At 38.6% G+C, this 11,437-nt stretch overlaps 1 pseudogene across 1 annotated transcript; it reads left to right on the forward strand.

Moving 5' to 3' along the window:
- Nucleotides 1-3,960: 3,960 nt before the first annotated feature.
- LOC308614933 (large ribosomal subunit protein uL15m-like) lies at nucleotides 3,961-5,007 on the forward strand (annotated as a pseudogene). Its single transcript has one exon. The product of its transcript is annotated as a large ribosomal subunit protein uL15m-like (transcript).
- Nucleotides 5,008-11,437: the final 6,430 nt, after the last annotated feature.

The raw sequence follows: 11,437 nt of genomic DNA on the forward strand, positions 1-11,437 counted from the left end.
ATAGTGACAAGTGCTAGATAGAGAAGGACTGAGGGGTGCTGTTTATCAGGATTAGGCAGGGAAGTCTTGACATTAAAATTAAGACTTGAGTGATTAGAAGAAGGCAGCACACTGAGCTCTATGGGAACATAATTCCAAGCAGAGGGGACAGAGGCAAGAACAAATATGGCGTGTTTGGGGGACAGAAAGAAGCGTGAAGTGTCAGGAGCACAGTGAGTGAGGGAAAGGCGGCAAGAGGTGAGGTTGGAGAGGGACACAGAGGTCATGTCACGTGAGGCTTTGGGGGCCAAAGTAAAGAGTTTGGATTTTACTCTAATTGGAATAAAATGGCCAAGGGAAGCCATTTGCAGATTTTAAACAGGAGAGTGATATGATCTGATTTACACATTCCATGTGTTGTTGACCCTTTCACTTGAACCCTGGCTAATAATTTTGAGCCTAGCAGTGCCATTAGGGAGCTTCAAATTACTCGCTCTAAATCAAATTGACCAGACGTGCTGTCATCCTTAGTCGAAAGTTGAAGTCAACATAGCAGGAATCATCACAACTTAAAAATGAGCAAAAGATTTGAACAGACATTTCATAAAAGAAGATATATGAATGGCCAATAAACACATAAAAATGTTTAACATTATTCAGGGAAATACAAATTAAAGTCATAGCGAGGTATCACTGCACACAGACTAGAATGGCTAAGATTAAAGATTGACAATATTGAGCACTGGTAAAGATGTGAAGTAACTGGAACTCTCATATGTTGCTGACGGGACTACAAAATGGCACCGGCTTTTTGGAAATTTCTTGTAAAGTTAAACATTCACTTTGCTATATGATTCAGAAATGTGCTCTTAGATACTTACCCAAGAGAAATGGAAGCATATGTCCACACAAAGACTTGTACATGAATGTTCATAGCAGCTTTATTCATAATAGCCAAAACTTGGAGACAACTCAACTATCCATCAACAGGTGAGTGGATAAAGAAATTGTGGTGTTATTCATTCAGTGAAATGCTACTTGGCAGTACAGAGGAATGAATTACCACTAAAAATAGCATGGACGAATACAAAAGACATTGGCTTAACCAAATAAGCCAGACAAAAAGAGCATATATAATGTAAGACCCCATTTATATGAAATTCAAGAACAGACAATAATTCGCCGTGACAGAAATGAGATCAGTGCTTGCCTGCAGCTTAGGGTGAGAGTATAAAGGAAACTTTTTTGAGGAAACTTTTTGGGATAGTGGAGATATTCTATATCTTGTCTGGGGTGATGATTATATGGGTATATACATTTGTCTAAGCTCATCAAATTGCATATTTAAAATGAGTGCATTTTATTTATGTGTTAGTATATTCCCACTAAGGAGCCCTCACCTCTCACAAAAGCCTGTAACCAGGTTCTTTCAGGCCTTGACTCAGTGAGCACGTGGGGACCCAGAGGAGTCAATTCAGAGACTCATCTTCGAACTCCTCTCCTCCCCTTTCCCACTTCCAGCTCATTACCTAGAGCTCACTCTGTTCTCTAACCTGATCCTTGACTCTTGAGCCACAGAATTTCCTGCCTTGCTTGTACAGTTTACATCATTAGGCTCCATTAGGGTGACCCAGCGATCTCATCTTCTGGGAGCTACGGATTAAGTTGGTCTAATCAGCATTTCTTTGGGGGCATTTTGGCTAATTCACCCTCTTATACCCTATTGATAGGCTGTTTCTATCAGATTATTCTGAAAGACTTCCAGGAGTAATCTTCTCTTATTCTTAGTCTAGTTCCTATATTTTTCTGGAACTATCCAGATTATTATAGTTTCCTGTATTCATCAGTTATTGCTACATTGGTAGAAATACACGTGTATACTTTACAGACAGATATATCCTTATTAGAGGAAACAGAACACCCACAGATGCTAAAAGTTAAACGTGCCACTGCAGAAAACGAAGAGAAGACTTTTCTCTATTGGTGCCCTAACTGTGGGGTGCCTAAAATTGGGTCTACCACTTGAATAAGTGGCTGAGTTAAATATTTTGACTCGAATTTCATAACTTGTCACAGCGACCCCATTGGCTATAGAGTGGTGGGTTGCCAAGAAGGCAGTTCATTATCTCTCTGTCTCCCTGTGTGTTTAAATTTTGTTCCCTCTCCTTAAAGGGAGGTGATGCTGTGGCTTACAACTAATATGCTCTTGCAGAGCTCTCCACGTCAATTAGAAAAGTTCCGTGTTATGACACTCTTTGATAGGATGTTATGACACTCTTTGATAGAAAGCCATTGTCCCATTGAAGCGGAAACTTCATCAGAAGCACCGAGAATCAAGGGTATGCTTTAGACATGCCGAGTGGGAGGGGACTATCTGTGCTCACTGGGTCCATCAAACAAAATACCTCCTATATAGGTCTTTCTATGCAATCTAGCTGGTTCCCTGCATTTACCTAGCCCCACCCTTATTTAGTACACAGTTGGAGGGAAGCCAGTAATATAGCATTTCTTAACTCACTATTTGGAACTCTTACCTGTTTATTTAAAACTCTGAAAGCCCTCTTTTGTGAAGGCAAAGTTGCCTGCAGTGTATCAGTGGGTAAAGAGGACGGTGTCACCTCTTGATTGGAATCATGCTTTTCTTTGGGGATGGGTGAGAGTCATTGCCATAAACTATGTCACAACCCTTTTTTAGAATCATGAATTTTAATATCTCCATCTCCAACTGTAATTTCCTCTTAAAAAGACTTGCCTATGGTCTCACACCAGACTTCTCTGTCTGGAAAGTGGGAAGTTTAATTTCAGAGATGTGAAACCAAGTTTATATTTACCTGGCACCCAAGATTCCTAGATACTCTTATGTTCCCTTTGTGAGGACTAAGATTTGCATAGATAACACATTTCATCTTCTCTCTTTAGCTTTACTTAGAGCCAACTAAATTACAAATGAACAAACAAAACAACATCAAAGTGGAAATTCAGAACACTGCTTTTTCCTATTCTTGGACCTCTTCTGATCAAAGCATCTACGACTGAGCATATGGGATATCTCATTAAGTAAGTGTAAAGTTTTATGGGAAAAAGATGTACAACTCAACCACCTAGAGTCTTGTATAGCTAGACAATTCCTGACCTTGATATATTCACTCTCATCAGCATCTTTGAATCCAGACAGATTCCAATTAGACATATGGTGAAGAATTATGTTGAATTAGATGATAACTTTCAAAAGTGCATAAAAATGTTTATGTTAATAGTGATGTCTTCTTGGAAAGTTTCCCAGTTTTTATTCAGGGAAGAATTGCTCTGATGTGTTTACCCATGGTCCTTCCTGATCTTTATATTCTGGGTAGGATTACCTTTTAATTTTCCTATCCATCAATACTTGGCCATTATTATGCCCCCACTTTTTTGGGGGTCCAAAGTTTGAAATGTAAAAATGTATCAGAAATTGATGAGGCAATTGAGTAGAGCTCTCAGAAAGAAGACTGTCCGGTGGGTCAGGAAGACTGTATTCTAGTCTAAGCTCTATTATTTACCAGCCATGTGATCTTGGGCAGATCACTTAATCTATGTCTTAGTTTTTTCATCTTTTAAGTGGAGATGATGATGTCTACTTTAAATGGGTAATGTTGTATGGAAGTAATTAACACAGAAACAGGCATAGATGAGATGCTGAATAAATTCTACATCCAAAAAAGTAAATGTCTGCAGGTCTAAATTTTCGCAGGCTCTACAATAAGTCTAATAATTAAAAATATGGTTGTATTTCTCAGAACCAGCAAATGGCAGAACATGAGGATCATTGGGATAAAGATAATAGCAATAAATTCTGTAGTAGGCAGTTGTTTTTAATCCTTAGATGGTTCCAAGATATTGGTGCTTATCTACATATTAGAGTTAAGGTACAAAGAAGGAAGAGGATAAAAAATGAATAAGGCAGGCTCTGGCGGCCCTTGCGGCTTGTCGGGCGCGTGGGTCATGGCCGGCCCAGTGCGGGGCGAGGGGGCCCCAGGCCCTGGACCTGCTGCGGGCCCTGCCCCGTGTGAGCCTGGCTAACCTGAGGCCAAACCTGGGCTCCAGGAAACCAGAAAGATGACCAAGAGGTCAGAGAAGAAGTAGAAAATGTGGCAGGGGCCACAAGGGAGAATGACAGAGAAGAACCTGGCCCTGGCTGGGCTTTGAGAGAGGCCACACTCCATTTTACCTTTGAATCTCAAAATATGGGTTTAATGAAGGACATAGCTTCAGACGCCAGTATCAGCCTTTGACTCTCAACAGGCTGCAGTATCTTTTTGATTTGGGTCAAGTTTATCCTACACAACCTATTGACTTAACCCAACTTGTCAATGGGAGAGGTGTGACCTTCCAGCCATCTAAAAGGGATTATGGTGTCCAGCTGGTAGAGGAGGGTGCTGACACCTTTAAGGCGAAAGTTAATATTGAAGTACAGCTGGCTTCAGAGCTGGCCATCATTGCAATCGAGAAGAATGGGGGTGTCATCACGACGGCCTTCTACGACCCTCGAAGCCTGGAAATTCTGTGCAAACCTATTGCATTGTTTCTCCGTGGACAGCCCATTCCCAAGCGAATGCTCACCTCCAAGGCACTGGTACCCTACTACACTGAAGCAAGGAATCACGGTTACTTGGCGGATCCTGCTGAATTTCCTGAAGCAAGACTGGAGCTCGCCAAGAAGTATGGTTATATTTTACCTGATATCACGAAAGACGAACTCTTCAAAATGCTCAGTACTCGAAAAGATCCAAGGCAGATTTTCTTTGGTCTTGCTCCCAGGTGGGTAGTGAATATGGCAGATAAGGAAATCCTCAAACCTACGGATGAGAATCTCCTCAAGTACTACAGCTCCTGAGTTCCTTCCAAGACAACAGATGGTAAAAGAGCTCCAGAAAGGGACTGAAACACACGTGTTTCCCATGGCATTTGCTTAATTTGTAATTCTGCAGATGTTGATGTTTTCTGTGTAATCATATCTCTCTTTTTTATCTAAATTAAAAACACAGTAAGCAAGGACTGTGTAGAGGATCTGGTGGATCTATGTGCTTCTGTCTCAGAGATCTAAGCTCCCTGGTTCTCTGCCCAAGGAAGAGTGTAATTCTTAGACAATTTCCAGTTGAGTTTTCCATCATCTTTCCATCCAGGTCTTGTCTTATTGTTGCAAATCAGAATGAACGCGCAGGTGGGATGGGATTGCTTTGTCAGCTGCCTGGTCAAGGTCAGAGGGCTGCTAATGAGCTGGTGAGCTTCTTACTCGGTAGCCGCGAGGAAGCGCTGCTACCCAGCGTTAAGACAGCAAGCCTTCAGCTTGGGATGATTAAGATGTGGGATGTGAGTTGAAGGTTTAAGATTGGTGAGTAGCTTCTAAGTAGTTCAATATTTGCTAGTAAAATTGAGACAAAAATTCCAAGGGAATTCATTTTCTCAACTCAGAGTAGATAAAAATGTTCAAGCCAGTAACATTTTTTTCCTTGAGGAAGGTAAATGTTCTAATTCTAATTGATAAGATTTTACTTATTTCATAGACTTTGGAAACCTTTGTTTTTCAGTCATTTTAAATGCTTTTGAAAAAAATGGTCAATGATTATATAAGCCATAAAAACAATTGGTCATGTGAAAATTAAACTCAGTTAATTAAAAAGGTTCAGCAGTCAGTAGGCTCATTTAGCTTTCCAAAGATCTGTTGTATTGAAACCACAGTGAAAGCTTAATTTATCCTGATGCAATTAAATCTTGAATAATTCTTGATAATTCTTCGACAGTAGAAATAAAATGATTCCTGCTTGTTTATTTTATGAAATTAAAAAAAAATCAATAGGGCATATTCCTGCCTTCTGAGAACTTACAGTCTCAGGTCCACCATTAGCACAATAAGAAATCTTTTGTATTGATGAATCAGTTGTATGCTATTTGAGTTTCTCAGCTTCAGTAAGAATTATTAACTATTTGAAATTGTTTGAAATTTATTTAGAATTTGTGGTAGTTTAAATATATACTGAACATTGTAAGATGTTAATTTAAAAATTGAAGGACACACAAACAGATGGAAAGATATTGTGCTCATGGATTGGAAAAATTAATTTTGCTAAAATGTCCATACTACCCAAAGCAATCTACAGATTCAGTGTGATCCCTATCAAAATACCCATGCCCATGGCATTGTCACAGAGATAGGGTAGACTATCCTAAAGTTTGTATGGATCCACCAAAGGCCCCAAATAGCCAAAGCAATCTTGAAAAATAAGAATAAAGCTGGAGGCATCATTGCCTGGTATTGTTAATATTGAACTATATTATGAAGCTATGGTAATAAAAACAGTATGGTATTGGCATAAAGACAGACACATAAATCAAAGGGACAGAACAGAGAGCTTCCAAATAAACCTATGTATATATATGGTCAACTAATTTACAGCCAAGGAGCCAAGAATGTACAGTTGGGAAAGGACAGTCTCTTCAATAAATGGTATTGGGAAAACTGGACAGCCACATGCAAAAGAATGAAACTGGACCCCTATCTTTACACCATACACAAAAATTAACTCAAAATAGATTAAAGAATTGATGTAGGAAATGAAACCATGAGTCTCCTAGAAGAAAACATAGGTGGTAAGCTCCTTGATATTCATCTTGGAGATGATTTTTTTGAATCTGACTCCAAAAGCAAAGGCAACAAAAGCAAAAATAAACAAGTGGGACTATACCAAACTAAAAAGTTTTGCCACAGTAAAGGAAACTATCAACAAAATGAAAAGACAACCTACTGAATGAGAGAAAATATTTTCAAATCATATATCTGATAAGGGGTTAATATCCAAAATATATAAAGAACTCACACAATTCAATAACAAAAACCCCAAACAATTCAATTAAAAAATGGGCAGAATACCTGAATAGACATTTTCCCAAAGAAGACATACAGATGGCCAACAGGTACATGAAAAGATCTCAACATCACTAATCATCAGGGAAATACAAGTCAAAACCACAGTGAGATATTGCCTCGTACCTGTTAGAATAGCTATTATCAACAAGACAAGAGATAAGAAGTGTTGGCAAGAATTTGGAGAAAAGGGATCCCTTTTACACCATTGGTGGGAATGTAAATTGGTGAAGCACTATGGAAAACAGCATAGAGGTTCCTCAAAAAATTAACAATAGAACTACCATATGATCCAGAATTTCCACTTTTGAGTATTTACCTGAAGGAACGAAAACACTAACTTGAAAAGATTTGTGCAACCCCCATGTTCATTGCAACATTGCTTACAGTAGCCAAGATATGGAAACAACCCAAGTGTCCACTGATGAATGAATAGATAAAGAAAATATGGAATATATATACAGTGGAATATTATTCAGCCATAAAAAGGAATGAAATCTTACCATTTGCAACTATGTGGGTGAACTGTGAGGATATTGAGCTAAGTGAATTAAGTCAGACAGAAAAGGACAAATACCACATGATCTTACTTATGTGTGGAATCAAAAGAAAAAACTGAGCTAATAGATATAGAGAACAGATTGGTAGTTAGCAGAGGTAGGGTGTGGGGAGTGGGAGAAATGAGTGAAGGCAGTCAAAAGGTACAAACTTCCAGTTACAAAATAAGTCATGGGGATGCAATGTACAGCATGGTGACTATAGTTAATAATACTGCTTTGCATATTTGATAGTTGCTAAGAGATTTGATCTAAAAAGTTCTCATGACAAGAAAAAAGTTTGTGATTATGTATGGTGACACATGTTAACCAGCCTCATTGTGGTCCATGGCAAGCAGCTTTATGATTAAGGAGATGACTCAGAAGCTGCACATATTCTTCTCACATCTCATTGGCCTGAACTTAGTTATGTTGCTACTTCTGGCTGTAAGGGAGGCTGGGATATGTACTGTCTAGATGAGTGGCTGGAGATTCTATTACATAAAGGAAGAGAGACTGGACACTGGCTAATAATTAGCAGTCTCTGCCATAGTCACTTACTCTTTCAACAATTTTAGTTCATATGCGACCACTGGTCTTTTATTTATGCTGTCACTGGCAACATAGGGACATGACTGATAATCCCAAGCTGCAGTTGAACCAAGACAAGAATACAAGAATGTTACTGATCCTTGGAATTATTTTCTTATATGTCACTGTATCTATCTATCTATCTATCTATCTGCCTGTCTACCTATCATCCATCTATCATCTGTCTATCTGCCTCATTTGTCCTGTGGATACATGTTTGTCTGAAATTCTGATATAAGAACCTCTTGGTTTTGGTTAGATTCAGTTTTGTCAAGGAATGTATATATTTTATTGGGAAAGTAACTGCATGCTAATGAATGGGTAGGAGTTAACCAAGAGTAGAAATAATTATAAAGCACCTGTCAAAAGTGAAGTGCTATAGAAATGCTAAATAATGACACTAATAAAAAACTGATTGTCGTGACTTCAAAGGAAGTGTTAAGTTGGAGTGTTTTGATGTGTATGACATTTGAATGATCTAAATAGGTGTTTAGATACTCACATGAGAGACTGTTCTAGCCACTCAAGGGAAATAAGAGTCTGTTCTACCCACTCAATATTTTGATGCTTCCGTTAGATTTTTCTCATCTTTATATATTATTATTTTAAAAGTAAGGATTGTGTTGTCTTAATTAAACTCACATAAGGAAAGGACATTGCCTAACAAAAATGTGACATTCTTAGACTGCCTTGCTTTGTATCTTAAGTTCCTGGAGCACCTTAAGTTCATAAATGCCCCTGATATGCTCCAGTGCCCCTGAATCTATGGCATAACCAGACGCGCAAGTCAGGACTGCAAATAGATGGTGAATTCTTGTTAGAGTTAGTGCTTTGTGTTAGGTAACTTCCTTGTTTTAAAGATGTATCTTCAAATATTTATTAGATACAGGAGCCTTCTCCAAAGGCAATAATCTGGTGATTAGAATGTTAAGTGAAAGAGAAATGGATGGGTTATATTGCTTGTGTCAGTATTTCTTTTTTGTTAAAGTTCTTAGTTTATTAACCTTCTCATGAAAAATCTGTACAGTCACCACAGAAGTATCAGTAGTTTTAAAACAAGAAAAGATAAGTACTTTACATTGTAAACTCCTAAGTGTCTGAGATATCTTCAAGCTCAACCCCACCCTACTCATGCATGATTTTGTTTAAAATATTAATTCCAAAGTGAAACCTCTAGCTCTGGATTCAGAGTTGAGTTCAAATCTATCCTGTGGTCTTGGGTCACAATGTGATCTTTCATACCTCCATTTCTTCACTGGTTAAATGGGTGTCGGAATAATAATAGCAACCTTCTTAATAGGATTGTGAGAATTAAACGAGAAAATGCACATGAAGTGCTTGCCATAGTGCCTAGAATATGGCAAATGCTCAGTAAGTGTTAGGGATGATTGTCTGCTTTTCTCATTTGCTCAGATATTATATGAGAGTAGCCTTCACAATCTTTTCTGTGGGTGATTTCAAATCTCAAATTTTCTGAGGTTTCATAGAAATATTCTTTCATGATATGGCAGTATGGCTTAGTGGTTGAGCTAGAAAAAATTCTAGCTCCACAAATCAATCTCTAGCTGTGTACTTGGGTGAGTTAGTTAACCTTTCCATTCTTGAGTTTTTTCATTTGTAAAACGGAGATAATAATAGTACCTACCTCAGAGGGTTCTCGTGAAAACTAAAGGGTACGTAAAGTACTTAACCCAATGTCTGACACATAATAAATGTTCAACAAATATTGCATCTCACTCATTTTAAAGCTTAAAATGGTTTATTTATTTATTTGGTAAAATGAATAGTTATTTTGGGTGTCTGGTTTTACCATTTTGAACCCTGTAGATTTCCCCATGTTAAGAATGTTATTTCAGTGCCTTGTGGTCTTCAAAGTGGGTTCTCAATTGTACATGTTAGGACAGGGTGTGCTATCATGAACAGATGAAAGGAAAACAACCCCAAACTGAGAATCTAACTTTCTAACTTTCCAGTTACGTGCTTAGTTCTAACACCCACGCTCAGATTTCTTACAATAGATGCCAGTGAATACATCTGGGAGTTTTATTATCTTTTCTCCTTTTTAAACTTCCTAATAAAGTGAACAGATGGTAGACAACTGGGGTCAGAGGTGAAGAGAACTGGTACTACAATGATTAATTTCCTCTCCCAGAGGACTTCTGGGCATTTTCCTAGCGTCCCAACTGGTTACTTGTAGTTTTGATGGGGAGGCCTGAGGGCTGAAGAAGAGGGTGCAGGAAAGGGAGTCGTTGTGTTTGGCTGCTCCCTCAAAACCACCTGGAGCAGATACAATACCGGTGACGTTGTGAACAGAAGCTCTGCCCTGAGAACCCACACCTAGTGGGCTGCAGGGCTGGACTTCTGTGTGGCCCTGTGGGAACTTCAAAGGCAGAACGTGTATCTTACTAGATTTGGTTTATCTTGCGTTTAACACTGGCGTGATAGCTGCTTAATGGTTGTTTATTAGCCTAATACCTGAAAGTAAAAAATACCTCTCATTAATCTTTGTTAAATTTGATTTAGTTTAGGTGTTGCTAGTGATGGGTGATTATACTCTTTGTCCAGTTTATACTCAATAATTTTGTAAACTAAAACAAGGTTAATATGTACTAAAGAAACCCGTGAAAAATCCTTTTATGAAAATTGATTAATCCTTGCCTACTGTGTACTCTGTAAATTTCTCTCTTCCTAAAGTAATAGAGAAGCACAAATCTAAAATAAAATGCTACAGAACAAGCATAAGAGCCTGGGGAATCTGAAGTCACCACTTCTTCAATTTTAAAATGTAGATCTGTCTACTTACCGCTTTCTTCTTTCAGGATTTCCTGCCACCAAATGTTAAATTAAAACATCTCTATGGGTAATTGAAAAAGCAGATATGAAAGCACTATAGACTCTTCAGAATGGAAGTATTATATTTCACTCTTCTGTTATAATTTTAAAGTGTTTGCTTAATTCCTTGTGGAGCCAAATCTCTGAGGTAGAAATTTTAAGGTTTTCCCCTTGGGGCAGAGGTGTAGGGGGTGAGGCAAGGGGGTAAAATTTTGGGGTTTCTTTCAAAAGTTGTGCAAGAGCGTTCTCAGATCAACTGTCCCCTGGCTCTGCTCTCACTGGCTGTGAATATTGGGATGGGGGTTAGCCTTTTCCTGCAGTTACCGCTGAACCAGAGCATGGACGTGGAAAAGAACCAGGCATGACATATTGGATGTGGCTCCAAGAGAGCCCTGGGGCTCACCCCTTGACCCACCTTTATCTTTCAGCAAAAGGAGGAAAATGAGTCCTTTCCAGAGCTTGTTCAGGGCTCCATGGTGCTGGGCTCAGGCAGGGTGCAGCCACTGAAGTGTAGTGCATTTTAAAATACTCTTTCTGGGAAATGAAAACATGATTTTGAAGTAGTCTGTAGTATTGAAATGCAGCACTCTGCTTCTGT

The sequence above is a fragment of the Mesoplodon bidens genome (genome assembly GCF_964165515.1).
Source record: "Mesoplodon bidens genome assembly, chromosome: 3".
NCBI lineage: Eukaryota > Metazoa > Chordata > Mammalia > Artiodactyla > Ziphiidae > Mesoplodon > Mesoplodon bidens.